Raw genomic sequence first — 18,282 nt, 5'->3', positions numbered from 1 at the left:
AAATGTTATAGCAGAGGGATGACAAGGCACAACACTGGGGAAGTCCAGGGACAACCTCAGCAGCAATAACAGTATCTAACATTTTTCAAACACTTATTAGCAGTAGGTACAGGGTGGAGTGAGAAGAGAACAGTTTATGTTTACTGAGTACTTACCATGGGCAGGACACTGGTATAAGCTGCTTATATGCATTATTTTACCTAATCCTTAGACACAATTCTACAAGGTAGGCAGTCTAATAGCCCACAAAGATGTGCCCATTCTAATCCCTGGGCCCTGCAAATACATTACCCAACAAGGCAAAAGACACTTTGAAGATATAATTAAGGATCTCTGGATGGTGAGATTATCTTGGATCACCTGTATGGGTTCAATAAACTATATGGGTTCATATAATGAAAAGAGGGAGAAGAGGATCACAGTCAGAGTGGCATCATTGCTGGTTTACAAGCAGCCATGAGGCAAGGAACCCATTTCAGACTCCTGACTTCAGAACTATGCCATAATAAATTTGTGTCATTTAAGCTACAAAGTTTGTGGTGATTTGTTACAGCAGCAACAGGAAACTTATACAGCAGGTCTAATATCCTTTGCTGATGTTAAAGAAAAAATGATTCTGACACTTGTTTGTTTGTTTGTTTTGGTGCCAGGGATTGAACCCAGGGATGCTTAATGACTGAGTCACATCCCCAGCCCTTTTAATTTTTTATTTTTGAGACAGGGTCTTACCAAGTTGCTTAGGGCCTCTCTAAGTTGTTGAGGCTGGCTTTGTACTTGCAATCCTCCTGTCTCAACCTTCTGAGCCTCTAGGATTACAAGTGTGTCCCATAGCACCCAGAGATTCTGACATTCATTATCGAGATTATTGCAATAGAAGAGAGAGGATTGGCTTAACCCAGAATGCTCTGAGGACTCACCCCACAGCAGGTGGAAATCCACATAACTGCTCTAAAAATATGGAGGATGGAGCCCTATGCCTCAGTGTTGGCTCAGGTTCTAAGACAGTTGAGAAATTGTTTGTTTTCTGAAAAAGTTGTTGGAGTACTGTGGTATTTCTGTCCTGGGTTCCATCCATGGAGTGGGTGGATGCTCATCCCAAGTGTAATCAGAGGGCCTTGTGTTACTGCTGGAGTTTGAGATCCGGGGTACCATTGTATATAACATGGGTTCAAGTTTAGTGTATAGGAGGTGTGGGAAGTGGCAGTGGCTACACTGAACTTCCACAGGCCAGAGGGTATGAATAGTCATTAAAAAAAAATACATTGGACAGGATGGTTAAATTTATGTCAATTTGGCTGGGCTATGGTGCCCAGATATTTGGTGAAACAGTGTTCTAGATGTTTCTGTGAAGATTTCTTTTTGGTGAGATTACATTCAAGTTGGTTGGCTTTGAGTAAAGCATATTACCCTCTATAATGTCAGTGGGCCTTGTCCAATCTGTTGAAGGATCAATTATTTCAAAAGACTGAACTCTAGGGCTGGGGTTGTGGCTCAGCAGTAGATCACTCGCCTAGCACGTGTGAGGCCCTGGGTTTGATCCTCAGCACCACATAAAAATAAATAAAATAAATAAAGGCATTATGTCCAACTACACCTAAAAAGTAAACATTAAAAAAAAAAAAAAAGACTGACTCTATTGATCAGACGGCCCTTGAACTTGAACTATAGCATCAACCCTTCCCCTGAGTCTCCAGCCTATTGGCCCACTTTGAAGATTTTACCAACCTCCATAATGGTATGAGCCAATTCCTTAAAATAAAGAAATTTCTTTACACACACACACACACACACACACACACCCTTTGGTTCTGTTATCTGGAAAACACTGCCTAATATACTACCCAAAGGACTTCCTTCCAGGGGTGAGGCAACTTCTGCAGAAAGGACCTGGAGAGGAACTTCCTGTTGGGACAAGAGCATGGCATGTGGACCATCCATATGGATAGATGTGGACCATCCATATGGAGAGATGGGGGCCATCTGGGTGACAGGCATTGCTGTATCCACGGGCTGCTGTAGCATGTTCCCAGTGGGAACATTTCCAAGGAGCCCAAGAAACCCATGTGCTGAGAACAGTTTGTGAGAGAAGTAGCTTAATCAGCATATAGAGATGTCCCACAGCCTTCCAGAACAGCCAGTGTGGCGAGAAGACTTGAGAGAGGCAAGAACTGAGAATGAAAGAACTGGCAGGAAGCTGGGCCCATCGCCATTCCATTCTGTGGTTTCTTGGGTTGTCCTCTCTGGGGGCAACTCTCTGCTTGCTCCTCATAAGTGCCTCAGAAGGTCTTCCCTATTCATGGGCTCAAGACCTACTCCTACCACTTGTGTCTCCTAGTTCAAATTTTCAAGAGAAATCTGATTGGCTGATGGCTAGCCAATGGGCTGCCTTCCCTGGGTCAGGTGCTTCTCCTCTCAACAATAAGCTGGGGCTTGGTGGAGGAGGCACCCTGCCTGTACTTAGCGTGTTGGGTTGCTCCCTTTCAGGACTGTGAGTGGAGCAGATTAAACTATGAGAGCAAGTTAAGTGTTCCAGTGGCAATCACAGGGCTGATGTGGTTGCATCTGCAAAACATGAAGGGTTGTACTAAAAGGGGAAGTCATGAAGGGCATTTGAAGCTAGAGCGTAGAGGGTCTTAAATGCCATGTCAAGGAGTTTGAACTTTAACTCCTGTGACCAGAATCTGTAAAGTGACATTAATCAACAGCTCCATTCCTTCAGGTCACTACCAAGTGGCTCATTTACCTGGTTAAGTAGTATGATTTGAAGGCGGCAGATAGCTGGGGAATGCTCTGAAGATGTGTCTCTTTTGATGGACACTTGAAAGGGTGCTCAGGCTTTGGAATGATCCACTTCAAGGACTCTTGGCTTTTGTATGTTTCAACTCTCGATTGCAACACTACACTAATGTGGTTTTTTGCATTGAATTAAAATTAATCTAATACTTGACAACTCTGGCTGGATGCCTGCCAAGTATGGAGACTCGAGATGCTTCCTGTAAATTCTGCCACAGAGCATTCTTACGATTCAGGGAACATCTCATTTATCTCACTGCTATGCACTCCTGACCCTAATTCTCCAGGGATTCCTCTCGTAAGATCCTCTTGCATAAACGTGAGCATGTTCCATGGCAGTTACTTTTTCAAATCTGTATCATCTCTGGGGACCCAGATGATCTGGGGTGCAGGGAAAGGGTCATTTAGATGAACCAACTCTGCTCAAAGTCAGTCTTGGATTTTTTCCAGTAATAATCTCTTTCGTCATTAATGGCCTGCTGGGTGAATCTTATTATATCTCCTTAAGATAATTTAGATGCTAATATCTCCCAGTGACCATCATACGGGGAATGCAGGGCTGGAGGTGGTGGTGAGGAGGACTGAAAGCTGTCTAATTCTATGCTCCTTTTCACAGCTGGAGATCCTCATTCGATGGATTTGGAAAAGCTGCCCTAGCAACCAGGATTTTCATGTCTTTCCACTCAAATGCCTTTGATTGGTATTCCAAAAGTTCTACTTTCTGAGATGAGGAGCCAGGATTCTGGGTGACCAACTCAGAGGGATTCTGGCTGAATATTCCAAGAGGATTTGGGGTAAAGGAAGAAGGGCAATTTTATTTTAGATCAGATGCAACCTTGGGGATGGGGCGGGGAAGGAGTGAAGGAAGAGCAAGGATTCCAGGGGACTAGTGGTCAGGGGGTTGCCTTCGAGTTCTAGGTGAATTTCTACTAGCTGAAGTCCTGCCTCTCTCCCTCCCTTCTTTCCTTTACCAGTTACTGGTGCCCGCTCTGTGTTGGGTCCTGTGCTGAGGACACAAAAGTAAGTAAGCCATCATTCCTTTTTCAAGAAGTTCAGAGCTTCCTTGTGCCTTCCTCACAGGAGTTACACTCCTGTGCCTCAGTTTCCTTACTTGTATGGAAAGGAGGTTGGAGTTCAAGTTCACGGAGGGCTCTTCTAATTAGTGTTCTGGAACCATAAAAGCCTTGCTAGCTGGCACCTTTTCTTTGATCTCATTCACTAAACTCTACCCAAGCACTGCCTCATGGACCAGGAAGGAGCCCATCAGGCTCTTGATCTTGGGGAGCTTGGGGTCATGACCTGGAAGTAAATGGACCAAGGGGTGTTTGTTTAGAGCACTCCAGGAAAGCAGAGGAGAAAAGAAACAGCTTTACTTGTAAAGCTGGAGGATCCCAGACTTCTTTAATTCCAACATTCTTGGATATCCAGAGAATTCTAGAAGCTGGAAGCCTGATTCCAGCTGACCCTTGACCCCTTTCATTGAACAAGGGCTATGTGGTTCTTTTGTAACTCCTTGGAACTTGGTTTCTGGTCTGACCTTGGGGAACTGGATAGTAACATAGGCTGAATATACGCTGGGGTTCTTAATTTCGAGCAACAGGGAATATGCCACCATTTAGAAACAAAGTGCTAATGTTGTTGACATTTTTAACAGAAATATTTCTTGTTGAGTGCTCGAGAGTTTGCCAATGTTGTTTTCTTAGCACAGGAAGAGGTGTGGAATGTGAATATAAAGCTTGATTGTGTAGCATATGGGCCTCACCAACTGGGGTGGGGGGATCAAGTTGTACCCCCAACCATCATCCTAAGCAAGCTATGCCCATGGTCTGTCTACCCGTAGGAGCTCCAACCCCAGAGGAGCCATCTCAGCAGATCTTGGGAGTTCCTGACTATCTGGCTATTGGTTCTCCCAAAAGCACAACCTGAATCAAGCTGCACCAGTGAGAACTCAATGAGAGAAGTGCAGCCCGGCCAGGAAGAGGCAGAGCCACCACCTAGGTCTCCTCGAGGGGATTTGCCTGAACCCTGATCTCTGAGGTTTCTTCTGGAAGAATACAGATCCACCTAGAAGGAATCTGATTCAAGCATTTGACTTCACCCATTGTGGGAGGAAGGCTGGGATCATTAGGCCTGATCCTGGAGCTTGAAGTCTGGAAGACAGGCCATCGGCAAGATGGATGGAAAGAGAAGGAGAACAGGTTCCAGGGGAAGCTCTGAGACCTGAGAACCCCGTGAGAGCTCTCTAAGACTGGTGTCTGTTGCCTCTGACGGCATTGGGTGTCTGGCTGAAGCTAGGTCCCTTGGTGACAAGGCTGACACATTTGTCTGACCTGGAATTGAGGGAAGAAGAAGAAAGGTCCAGGGGAAAGTGGGGTGGATGAGACATCATGCTAAGGAGGAGAGTCTGTCAATTGGCCAAGAGGTGTGGGAGCCAGAAAATGGCTCCTGCTTCTCTCCGCCCCTATATCTCCCACAGGAAGTTCGTCAGACTGACATTAACCTGAAACCTGCAGGAAATGGGATCCTGGGAAATGTGGTTTAACCTAGCCAAGGTGACACATTGCAAAATAACCAAACAAGGATTTGAATCCAAGGAGTTTATTTGTTTCTTATTTATTTACTTATTAATAATTTTGGCACCGGGAGTTGAACCCAGGAGAGCTTTACAACTGAACTACACACCCAGTCCTTTTTAAAAATTTTTATTATTTATTTATTTTTTAATTTTGAGAGAGAGTCTCTTTAAGTTGCTGAGGGTCTTGCTAAATTGAATAATAATCAGTCTCCTGAGTCACCAGGATTATTATAGGTATGTGCCACTGCACCTGGCCAATGAGTTTATTTGGGAGCTGATCCCAAGCAACATTGGTGTGTGTGTTATATGTGTGTGTGTTGCAGGGTGGGGCGGGGCATGGATGGGGGTGTGGAAGTAGAACAGAGAAGAAAGAGGAGCCAGGGAAGGTCCAGTGTCCACCTAGTTCCACTATGGTCATTTGAGCTTGATCCCCTGGAGAACTCTGGGGACAGTCTGAACTAGTGTCAGTCTTGGAGTTAGCTTCCCTGAGGGCAGAGGAAGCTGGGGTATTGTTCCTTCACCAAGCTTTTGCTGTTGGTTGGAGAAAGGGCTGTTAAGCAGTCACAGGTATTTCTGATTTGCAGCCCCAGGGACAGAGGGGGCTGCTGGGGCATCCCTCCTGTGTTTGGTCTTCTGCTCTTGCTTTAGCTATGCTGCTTGCAGTTCCTCTGTCCCCACCCCCTTGAATAAAGAGCGTTCTTTCCAGGGCTCTCTATATGGCCCCCAGACTGGGTTGGATCTGGATTTACTCTCAGGCTTTACAGAGGTTTGAGGGAAAGAGTTTATAATGTGCTAATTTGTCCTCGTCTGCCTCTTCCGTGGACCTAGCTGAACCTGGGAGCTGGGCCAGGAGTTGTCTGTCAGCTGACCCGATGTTATTTCTAGACCTGACCCTCTTTTCTGACCAAGACCCACTGCCTTGGGTCAAGAGGGTGTTCTGCTGAGTGGACCCCTGCTTCTCTCCTCACGGGCCCCGCAGGACTACAACTCAGCCTGGCCTCGGGGCCTCAGCTCCCGGAAGAACCTCAGCATACCAGAGCTGGAAGGGGCCTTGCAGGCCAACCCACCCACCCCCTGACTTCACAGATGGAGAAGTTGAAGCCCAGAAAGGAGACAGGATTTTTCTGGGCCATTTAGTGGAATCCTACTGTCTGAGTCTGAGGCCAGTTGCTTTCCATTATGTCGTGCTATGTCCCAGGACAAGATGTCTGAGCAGCTTCCCCTCCGTGGGACCTCATCGCAAGCAGTTTGAAAAGCTCTCATGGCTGACTCTGAGCCTGTCTCACACCCTTGTGTTATAACCTGACCTTTCTTTCCCTCTCAAGACCAGGTTCATGGATACAGCCTCAGAGGTAGCCCTTCCATACGAGAAGAGCGTGGGCTTTAGAGTTGGGTCCTGGGTTTGAACTCCATCAGGGCCACTCTGTGACTTTGGAAAAATTACTTAACCGGGTGTTTCATTCCTCATCTGAAAAACAAGGATAGTGAATCATACACTTCTTGGAGTTGATGTGGAATTTAAATGTGCTCCTGTCACAGAACATGGAGCACCTGGCCAGAGCCCTGCACTCACTGCAGGGCAGTCTGAACTCTCCCAGGCCCTCCCCACACCCTCACTCTCTGCCTGCCTCTGTGCCTTTGCACATGCTGATCCCTCTTCCCAGGATGCTCTGTCTATCGACCTTTGTGGAAATTATCTGTCCTTGAAGGAACAGCTGAAGTGCTCGCCTCCTCCACAAAGCCTGGCTTGCCTCCTGCATCCAAGTGTGACATCTCCCTCCTCTGAGTCTTTTTTTTATGTACCACTGGACCCCATGTTACAGGGCTGGGGCCTTCCAGGAAACTGAGGCAGTGTGAAGGCCCCTCCCTTCAAACTCCGATTCTTGTGATAAAGTCAGAAAGATTTCGGATGTGTCACTCAGTAACGGGCATGAATTTATTGAAGGAATAGGAAAGGGGAAAGGAGTATCCTCAAGGGAGAGAGTGGGTCCTCTCAGAGAGGAGAGGGACAGCGTGCCTCTCCTGCACTCCAGTTTTATTGGTGATCCCAGAGAAGTTTCCCGAGAGTCCCACCCAGGCCCACCTCTTGACTTTTGACAGACAGCAGGATGACGTCAGACTTTTAAGTCCTCACTGCCCTGACAACTCCAGGTTACTTCAGCTCCTGCTCATCAGTTCTAATTGGATTCTTAACCATAAATTCTTACAGGTTTTCTGGTTAGGAGGAATTATCCTTATCTCCCTGAGTTCTGTGATCTGGTTTTTGAAAAGGGTCACGAAGGTCTTTCCCTTTGGGGTAACTCTGGTCCCTCTTATCAACATTTTTTTAGGCCTGCATTTCCCTTGCAGATAACAGGTAGTTTGCTGAGGAACGTGGCATAACCTGTCCACTGAAGTCAGGTGAATTGCTTCTTGGAAAAGAAAGAATGTGGGGTCGGCACAGTGGGTCCATCTTACAGAATTATTCCATAGCCTTGGGTTCCCACTCCTCACATCTGTCTGTCCTCTGTCTTTCTGTCTTTCCTATAGCTTTCTTATATCCCACGGGGCTTTTGTCCTTGGCTTCAGCAATAGCTTTCCTTTAGAGGGGGTACAGCTATTTGTCAAATTACATCAGAAGCAAGGAGTTTTGCCTTTTGAATTTCTCTGCTTCCAAGCACGGAGCTGGTTCCTTCTCAGCTTCTGCTCTGACTTGCAGCAGCCCTTCTGGGAGCTCCCCCTCCCCACCCCATCCCCGCACAAAGAGACTCCAAATTTACAACATTCAGGATGTTTTTCCCTCCTGCATCCTCACAAATGTCTCTCCCTGCACTCCAGTTTTATTGGTGATTCCCCTGCTCTCCACCCATGTAGGTGTCAGTTAGCTGTGGCTGGATAACAGGGCACATCCAAACCCAGTGATTTAGAATGATAGTTCATCATTTCTCACGATTCTGTGGGCTGACTGGGCTTAGCTGAATGGTTCTTCTGCTCCTGGTAACTGAGGTCACCCACATGGCTGCATCTTGGTGCCCAAGATGGTCAGTAATTTAGCCTGAACTGTTGTAGCACTGATGAGGCAAGGCACTGAGGATAGTAGGAAACAGTTTTATTTGGCTGCAGCCAGGTTCAGAGGGCAAAGTTTTTGCTGTAATCAATCAATCCCCTGAACCCTGAGTTCAGGTAGTTTCAGGACTTTAAACCCAGCATGTAAGGGGAGGGGCTCAGAAGTTCACAGTCTGCAGAAGTTCACATAAAGCAGCTTTTTCTTCCACTGTTCTGGGCAGGTTAACCCTTCAAGGACAACACCTGAGGAGAGGAGAGCTTCTTCTCCCCTTTCTTTCCTCCCCCTGCCAGCTGTTACCATGGAGCCCAATTGGTAACTTCTCTTAAAAATGTAGACATCTCTGTGAAGCCCAGCTCAAGGCCAGAGACCTTGTTTGCACATTTCTACAAACTACTATACTGGATATGTTTGTGAAAAAACTAGTAAGGGGTGTCCAGCACCTGGAGTGCTGGTATCTTCCCAGCCAGTGGCCAAGTAAGATAGGCAACATGAAAATAGGATGTTTATCTACATTGAACTCTTTTGTAGAGACTCTTTTGCTGACAGTCCTAAAGTCAGCCATGGTGAAGATTTCTGAAGAAGCCCAGTGAAGACTTTTTGTAGAGGAGGGGGTGCCACTACAGAACTTCCTGACATGGTAGCTGGCTTCCAGAGGGGAAAGTAGAAACTGCCAATTCTCTTACAGCTTGTACTCTATAGTCAAAGCAAGTCACAGATCCACCCAGCTTTAGCAGGAGGGAAAGTAGTCTCCAGCTCTTGATATGCAGAGCAGCTTCTGCACAGAGGGGTGGAAGAAATCGTTGGTGGCCCTATCTAGAGATGATCTACTCCATCCTCCCCTGCCTCAGGCCCAGCTTTGCTATGCATAGGTTCCTAACAGGGCTGCAGCTTCCTGTCTCTCCTCCTCCATTCTGATGTTCAGCCGCAGAGGTCACTTTAGGATACCCATCTGACCATGTGACTATCTTAAACATCCTTTGGTGGTTCCTAGCACCAAAGAGTTGAGCACAAGTTCCTCAGCCTAACACATGCATCTCGCATGTCCTCCTGTTTAAGCCACATTAAAGTATTGACTGTTGGCCAAATGTGCCTTGATTCTTCATGTTTCTGTGAATGGCATAGGCTCCTTCCTCAATCTAGAATGCCCTCCCTGACCTTACGGCACTTTCCTCCTTATGATTCAGGATGCTGCTCAAAGGCCACCTCCACCACAACTGCACAAATGAATTCTTCCTACAGTTTCTTGTACTGTGTAAATCTCCTTCACCCACTGAAGTGCAATGACCAAACCAACGTATTTCATAACTTCTAGGATTTTCCATGTGTTCATATCTCCGAAATTGGGATGCAGTTTTACAAGGCATGACATTGTCACAATCACTGTTGGACAAGTAACAGCTGAGCTGAAGCTGAGGAAGGCCATGAACCTGGACCTTTGTCTGCAAGTTTTCTCTTGACATCTAGGAACACCAAGAACATCCGGAATTAAAATTTGCAAGATGGCTGTCTACTGTTTGGAGGACAGAGCCCTCTTTGGAGAAATGAAACATCATTAGGCTCTTGATGTCAGATGGGGTGATGTTATATGAAAAAGCCATACCATAGCCCCTCTGAGTAGAAAAGTGGTTCACAAGAGTTGGACTTGGAATATTAAGTTTTAGAGACCTTAGGCAACTAAATTTGTGTATTGCTCAAGAGTGACTGGGATGAAAAAAAGTGTTTAAGTTGAATAGAGCTCTTTTGATGAGAATAAAATACAAATTCTGTGATATAACCATTGTATCTTATTTTCATTTGCAGCGTTTTCTTTCTTGTTAATAATACAAACGTGATGATGCCTCTAATGATCAATGCCTCATATACTAAAGGGAATATGGTAATTATCTTTGTAAGTACCAGAATTCTCTGACCAAATTGAGCCCCTCTGATGGAGGGACGATGCCATTAGGTATCAAAAAAGTTTCATTGTATGAATGAATCTAATTGCTTCCACAGGAGGAGAGGACAAAGATGGACCTGAGAGAGGTGATGAATTGGGATTTGAACTTGAATCTGTTTGAACTTCGAGATCAGCACTTTTTTTTCACAACATGTATCAACCTGTATGCTTTCAGCTATGAGAAGAAGAAGGCTCAAAAACATTTGGTCAAAATGAATAATTTAATGCTCTCATAGTAAGAAGCCTGGAATTAGGATGGTTGTAGGGTCCGGACTTCCACCACCCAATGATTTCATCAAGGCCTCAAGTTCCTTCCCTCTTTCCTCTTTGACACTTGGAATGTCACTTGTTTCCCTCACAGTCACAAGAAAGCTGCAGCAGCTCCATGCCAGAAGTCTTCCAGAGGACTCCCCTGGATGTATCATTGGCTAGAATCACATCCTGTATCCATTCCTAAATAACCATTGGCCAGAGGGATTGGATGGCCTGAATTGGCTTAGACCAATCAAAATACACTTGCATGAGTCGTGACCTCCTGGTACTGGAAAAAAAAAATTTGGCTGCTGTAAATCAGGGAAGGGGAAATGACATTACGTAATTAACCCAAGGAGAATACCACACCACAACCACACTGCTCTGCACCTGGCAAGGACTTGCATTTTTGAGAAAGAACAGAAAACATCTCCACAGTTAGAGCCCTGTGGTGGCGTCTCTGTCCTGCTCTCCTTCTGTGTCCAGGGTGGCTTGGTTTGGCCTGGCCAAGGGGTCTGAGCCACCCTGCCCTCTGAGTGCCTCCTGGACATGGAGGGAGGCAGCACTTTTCTCTCTTGGGCCTAAACATTGTAGTGGGATCTTCACTCTGCTCTGCAGTCTCAGAGGTCACGCTGGTCTCTGATCTTTCTTATCTTCCAGCTTTCACACTTGACAAGAGAAGATATTTCCTTCCCTTCTCTGGCTCTGGTAACAGGTGATATGTGAGGCTCAGCTTCTTTAAGAATGACTGATTGGTGCTTTATGTGGATATATTTTAAGGGTTTCAGGATTAAACTCTCGCTCCTCTACATAATTCACTTTGGAGATGCAACTCATGCTCATTTTCTTTCATGACCATCTTAGTGTCTTGCAGGCAGGAGATCTTCACAGCCTAAGTGACTAGTTTGGATCTTTCCAGGAGGTGGTCTATGCTATGGCCTAAAAGCCCAGCCTCAGACCCGACTTCAAACCCAACTGCCACTTCCTAGTTGTGTGAACTTGACAATTTCCTTCAGCTCTCTGACCTTCAGGGTTCCCCTAATGGTGTTAGTGATGGTCCCTACCTCACAGCATTTTGAGAAGACTGACACATGGAATGCCCCATAAAGGCCACTTCTCCTTAGGATGCAGAAGGCAAGTTTCCTCAGCTCAGCCAGGAAAGGGGTTGCAGTTCTTTGATCTCTAAGACCTCCCCTCTTCCCTCCTTTTCCTTCTTACTTTCATAAGTATTTATTGATCCCTATTATGAATGAGGAGTGAGGAACACAATACATTCAAGAACAAGACAGACTTAGTCTCTGCCTTTTTGGTACATGGAGTTGAGACAGCAGAAGCCAGGGCAGGAAGGGTTCCACGAGGCATGAAGGTTATGCGACAGTAGAAAATAGGAGATCATCTGGAGCTGGGGCAGGTGAGGATGGGAGGGAAGACCTCTGACGGGGCAGTGATATTTAACTGAGGCTTAAAGGATTATATAAGTTAGTAGAGTTGGGAAGAATTCTGGGAACAGCATGTGCAAAGGTCCAGAGATAAAAGTGGGGCATGCTTTGATCAACTGAAAATAAATCTAATATGGCTACATGGGAGAGGAGACAATCAGAGGAACTTGTGGGTCCTATGAATGAGTTCAATTAATTTTTTTTTAAATGAAGAGTTGTTCAATAAAGGGTTTACAGGAATTTGATCATGCATGCATGCATGCAACAGATTTATGGTTACCTCTTGGGCGATGGATGAAATAAGGAGGAGAGATGGGAGGATGAAGGAGAGAGGTTAGGTGGCTGTTGTAGTGGCTCAAATGAAAAATGAGAGGCATGTGGCAGCTGAAATGCCACCTGGATTCAGGTCAGTGAGGTGAGAACAGTACTAATTGGGGAAGTGAAATTGGAGACCAAGAAGCCACATCTGTAGCATCCTCTCTCTGGCCTGACAAATTTTGGGTCTGAAAGTGCTTGTTGGATTCCAGGATCCACCCCCTGTGCTGGGGTCCCATAGGTCTTCCTGGAGAACTAAGAGGAAGGGTTAACGGGCTTCCTGGCAGCCATCTTTACCTTTGAAGTGGAACTAGGTTGATCTGGTGGCAAGTGGCAATCATGGAGTATTTCTTTGTGTGTGTCATGTTCACGGTGTGCTGACAGCTTGGCCACCGGGAGTGTCATTTCCCTCCCTGAAAATTGGCAGCAGAACAGTCCCCACTGTGTGGGATTACTAGGAGGATGATGCAAGGAAGGGCCTGGAAAGCCCTGGGCAGGGCCTGGAACTCAGAGGGGCTATTATTATTTTTGCTCTTATAATCATGGACACGGGAGACTAGTATATAACTGTATATAACAAACTTTACTCTGGGAGCTCATATGGTCAAAGGATAGATTCTAACCCAGGCATTTAGGGAATGATGAGTAGGTTAGAAGAAAGACCATCAACCGGGGCCCAGAACTGTGTGTTCTGGGGTTAGGGCTGCCAGCATACCTGTAGGGGACTTAGAAATCCTTTTCCTACCTGGATTCAGTTCCCTCATCTGAATCAGGGAACCCGTAACTCCTTCCTTGCTGGGTCCACTATCTATTTGTCTTCATCCCTCCCTCTTCTATGGAGCCTGGGATTGCATTAGGATGGAGATGGGGGAGCTAGTGCCTCCAACACCGCCAGGCAGGTTTGACAGGAGAGTGGCACTCCTGGAAGCTCTGTCCTGCTCTCAGAACCAAATCCCCCCTGGTCTTCCTCCAAGCTTTTCAGCAGGCTCACAACAGGTCAGCCTGTGGCCCCTTCCATATGTGGTGTTACTCCTGCTCTGGGGTCCAGCCCTGAAGGTTTGGGTGCCTTTCCAGGGTGTCCAGTGTAAAGGGAGTTCCCCTCCCAAGGCAGATCCAGCTATCCCCTGCTCAGTGGCCCCTGTGTGCAGAGCTAGGAGAGCTGGGACTCTATCTTTTCAGATCCCCTCCCCTTCCCAGGGTCTTCAGCTGACATGGTGGTGGAGGGTGTCACGTGGGTCCCTCTTGCTCTAGTGCTGCTGTGGCTGCTCTGTCTGTCGCTGTGTGTGTCTCTGGATGCACCCCTTGCCTCAGGGCCTCTGCTCTCACTCTCCTCTTGGACCCTGTCACCATTGCTCCCTGGGGACCCTATCCGTCACTCAGCTGCACGTGAGTGGGGCATTTCATCCCCTTGGCTGTTTTCTGCTTTTGCAGAATGGTGGGGGGCTTGTGAGGTCACCCGTGTGGCAGCCCTTTGGGAGTTGGGCTTCCCAGTCCTTCTCTCTCTCCCCGGCTGGCTGGGCTCTGGCAGGCTGGAGAGGCAGCGGCCCACACGCACCACTTCTCCAAGGTCCTCAGGCCCCCTCCCGGGGGGGGGGGGCAAGGGAACAGGTTTTTCCTTTTCCGATTTTCTCCCAGGACCCCCTGGAATGCTCTGTTAGAGGCCAGGTGGGCTCCTGTTTTCTCGGGGCAGGATTTGACACCTGCCAGGATTTGCTAGGCCTGTATACAGCCTGAATATTTCTGTAGCCCAGTTCTTTGAATTCTTTTTCCAGAGCTGCCACGTAAATCAGTGGATGCAAAAAGGGGTGTATAGGTGCAGAGGACCACTGGATCACACACCCAGGCTCTGTTTAGGATCTGCTGGAAAACCCCATTACCCTTGAGTGAAAGGTCACACTGGTCTCTGCCCTGGCTCCTGCCAGAGGCTGGGGGAACAGCTGGAATGAGTAGGGCCGGGGGTGAAGGAGATGCTACTGGTTTTCATTGGCACCTTTGAGGCATTAAAAAGGCACAGCTTTGAGGTATTCTGTTTACATTCTGTCTGCCTGTTATTATCTGGGTCAACCTGGGGAAATTATATAACCTCTCTGAGCCTTGCTTTCCTCTTAGGTAAAACAAAACAAAATAAAACGAACGGATAGCATGTGTTCGGTCTCTGCGCGCAGCTTAGGATGATCTGCTCACTTCATAGGCTTGTCTTGGGGAGAAAATGGGGGGTCATGGGGAAGAGGTCTCCCAGGGAAACACAAGCCTCACATGGAAAGGCCTGGCTTTGGGACAGCACCAGGAATGGGGAGCCAGGCAGAGAGAGGCTGACGCTGGGGCAGAAGACCAAAGGGGAGCAGCATTTGGAGAGTAGCTTGGAACGGGTCTTAGAGAAGCCGCTCTCAGACAAGCACCCGAGTCCCAAGCAGAGGGTGGAGAAAGCAGAAACAGAGGATGAACTTCCTCCAGGAGCGCCAGGAAGCCTGGGCTGCCCCGTGGCACTTCCACCTCCATCCTGGTGGGGGCAGTGCATCCGGAGGCGGCTTGGGGAAGGGCCTCTCCTGCCTCCACCTCTGGGCCCTTCCATTTGGTAGAAGGATCTTCATTCTTGGTAATGAATGACTCAGGAAAACCGTCCAGATTATTTGGGGAGTTTGGTCTAACTCTGCTCATTGATCATAAACAATTTTTCCTAATTTAGTCTGAAGATTTCCTTAAGAACATTTGCGTTTATACAAATGAATACATTTACATAATCTCTTCCATTGTGGCATCCCCAGCCTCTCCTCTCCGCACAGGCCCACCTGCACCCACCCCTCTCCGCCTCCAGGAAGCCAGACAGCTTCCCGGCTAATTTGATCAGGATGAGTAAAAGCAAAACCATCTGGTTTTCTTCGACAGCTGATTCCAGAATCGCTGTTGTAAAAGACCTGTCTTCTAGGTGAGCTGGTGATATCAGGGGGTGTCTGTCTTTGCTGAGATGAAAGGGCTCAGCCTGCTACAGAACGCCTCAGCGCCAGCATCAAGCTTCCAATGAATCACATCAAAGCCTCCCTGCCATGGCCGGCCCCTTCCAGCTGCGGGAAAATGGGCTCATTAGAAGCAGGAAGAGCACATTGTTTGCATTAGGCCGAGCTGATTTACAAGCGTGGAGGGGCCACTTTCCCCTCACCTTGAGCTCCCAGCTCAGGAGAGCCCTCCACTTGCTCAGAATGGCTCCTTTGAAGGTGCAAGCAGCCTCCTGAAAAGGAGCACGGAGATGGCCCCCTCCCTCCCTGCGCTCCTTTCTGCACTAATTAGGCTCTTACCAATTGAGCAATAACTGGGGGTGGGTAGAGACTAGCAGGGGGACTGTCGGCAAAGGCCTCTGCGTAATTGTGTTGATTAAGAGGTACAAGGCTGGCAATGTTGTCTTCCTTCAAGATCAAGTCCCTGCGCTTGTGGGAGACTTGATTTTCTGGGCCAATTTGTTTGTGTTGGCCTAATTGCGCAGGAAGAGCATTTTTCACAGAAGCAGCAGCCTGGAGGGTTTGGTGCAGTTCTGCAGCCCAATCCCCGGGGTTCCCGGATGAGCTGTGGGAAGCCCACTGTTCGGTTGACCATCCAGGGGTGGCACCAGTTGAGTCTTGTCCTTGAGCCAGCGCCTCAGGGTAGGACAGCTTTGGTGCTGGCTGGGTTGCCTGGAGCTCCCTGTCAGAGGCAAGTGGGCTGTTATTTTCTCAGGGCAGGATCAGCAAAATGAGTCCCAGCCTTCTGAGCTCTGGCCTCCTCTCCAAAAATCATGACTCTTTGGGACCATGGAGAAAATTCAAAGAAAGTAAGAACTGTGGCTCAAATAATATTCGTTGATTAAAACCAAACAATTCAGTGTAGCTTATCAGTGTTCGTTGAGCATCTTTATGGTCTCTTACATCTCCCAGCCTCCCTTGCAGCTGGCACAGGCCACATGACCAGTTCTGGCCAATAGACTTTGAGTGGAAGTGGCATTGGTTACTGCTGGACTAAAGCCATCTAGAGCCCATGTATCTCCTCCATCTCTTTTTGCCTCTGACACAGAGACCCTGGAGCGGAATATTCCAGAGGGAGGCAACCTGATCTGCACCTGACTTTGACTAAGAAATAACCCTTTATTAGTTAAGCCTCTGAGATTTTGTAGTTTCATTCTTCCTGCAACTTATTATAGCCTGTTACTGGTCCTAGTGAAAGTCACCAGCTTTAGAAAATGACCATCTCATATTTGCTCTGAGAGACATTCAGGGAAAGGCTAATGTAGAAAAAGGAGATCCTCTCCACCAGCTTGTTACCAAGGCTTTTGCCTGGACCTTGGAGATGTCTGTCTGTCTGTACTCAAGTTATGCTTTCCTCTTGGGTGGTTCAGAGAGTGGATCTGCTAGGTTCATGAGCTCATCCCTCCACCAATCCCGGAGACCCGTGGGGACGAGCAGCTTTGAATGGCCAACCTGGGCAAGGGTCATATGATCGACAGTCCCAACCAGTAGCTGTGGGACCATTTTGGAAAAGAGAGGAGCCTAAGCAGTTGGAAAGGGCTACTACAAATGCTATTCTTTGGACCAGTGTGACAGGGCTAGCCGGGTTCAGATATTTGAGAAGACCTTACTGCCAAGGCCCTGGGAAAGCCATCTGGTGAGTACAAAGCAGGTGTGTGGATGGAGGGCGGTCATGACCTTATGGACTCGCCCTGTCTGCTGTGGCTAGAGGTGTGGAAGAGAGGTTGACCGAGAAGGGGTTTTGCTTGCTTTGATGATTGCACCATTTGGCAGGGACACTGAAATGGCAGTCTGCGGTGGTTGTGGTGCTGGGACTGGGGAGGGATATGAGGGGCTGTTTATTGTCCTGCCAGCTTCACCCAGGAGAGGGACCTCATGGCCTCTCATGTCCTCAGGCCTCTCATATTCTCCCCTTCTATAGCCTGACTCTGTTCACATGTGTGTTTCCATCAAGACCACTGTGGTCCTTTCCAAATGATGGGAGCATCAGCACGGGCGTCTCTGGACCTCTCTTAGCCCCATGTCCCAGAGGTAACCACACTGGCTCTGGGTCCTCATCCCAAAGCCTCAGGAGGAGATGATCTGCTTGGCACAGCTTGGGTCAGGTGTCCACCGGGGCCAGTTGGGATAGATGCCGTGTAGGACACAGACCCCTTCTGTTCTCTGTGCATCTCCAAGCTTTTGCTTGTGTAGAAAAAAAATGTAGGTCTCTGGACTCTAGTAATTCTGGGCTGCTATAACTAAATACCACTTAGTCTGGGTGATTTATGAACAACAGAGATGTATTTCTCACTGTTCAGGGAGTAGGAAGTCCAAGGTCAAGGTGCAATCCTATTCAGTGTCTGGAGAGGGCTGCTCTCCACTTCTAAGACAATGCCGTGTTGCTGTGTCCTCCTGAGGGGACATACTGCATCCTCATGTGGTGGAAGGGCACAGGACAGAAGGAGCTAGTCCGTCCCCTCCAGCCCTTTTATAAGAGCATCAATTCCTAACGGCCTCAGCTCTAGGGACAGGTTTGTAGTAGACTCCAAATTCTGGGGTCCAAAAAAAAAATGGAATGGGAGAGGCAAGGCCTGGGCTCTAACAGTTGGAGTGTGAGAGAGGCAAGGCCATGGCAGGACCTGTAGCAGTGGTCACTAGTTCACTGCAACCTTTGGGACCCGCTCGTGCGTCACCACTCTGTTCCTAATGCAGCAGAGTTGTTGGAATCAAGTCTCCCAGGATGTTACTGATCGGGCACAGTTTATCTCTTCTCAAATCAGCATAGCGATGGACAGTAGCTGAATAAGCTGAAGTCTTAGAATAACCTGCAGGCACCAGGGCCTGTCCCTCTCTGACCCTGCAGAGACAGCAGTGACTGAGATGCAGGATAGAGCTCTGAGCTTCTGGACCTGGAAACCCCTAGGCATTGCCACTGGCTCACTGTGTGA

This window comes from Marmota flaviventris, chromosome 10, assembly GCF_047511675.1.
Source record: "Marmota flaviventris isolate mMarFla1 chromosome 10, mMarFla1.hap1, whole genome shotgun sequence".
NCBI lineage: Eukaryota > Metazoa > Chordata > Mammalia > Rodentia > Sciuridae > Marmota > Marmota flaviventris.
This window is presented reverse-complemented; position numbering follows the sequence as displayed.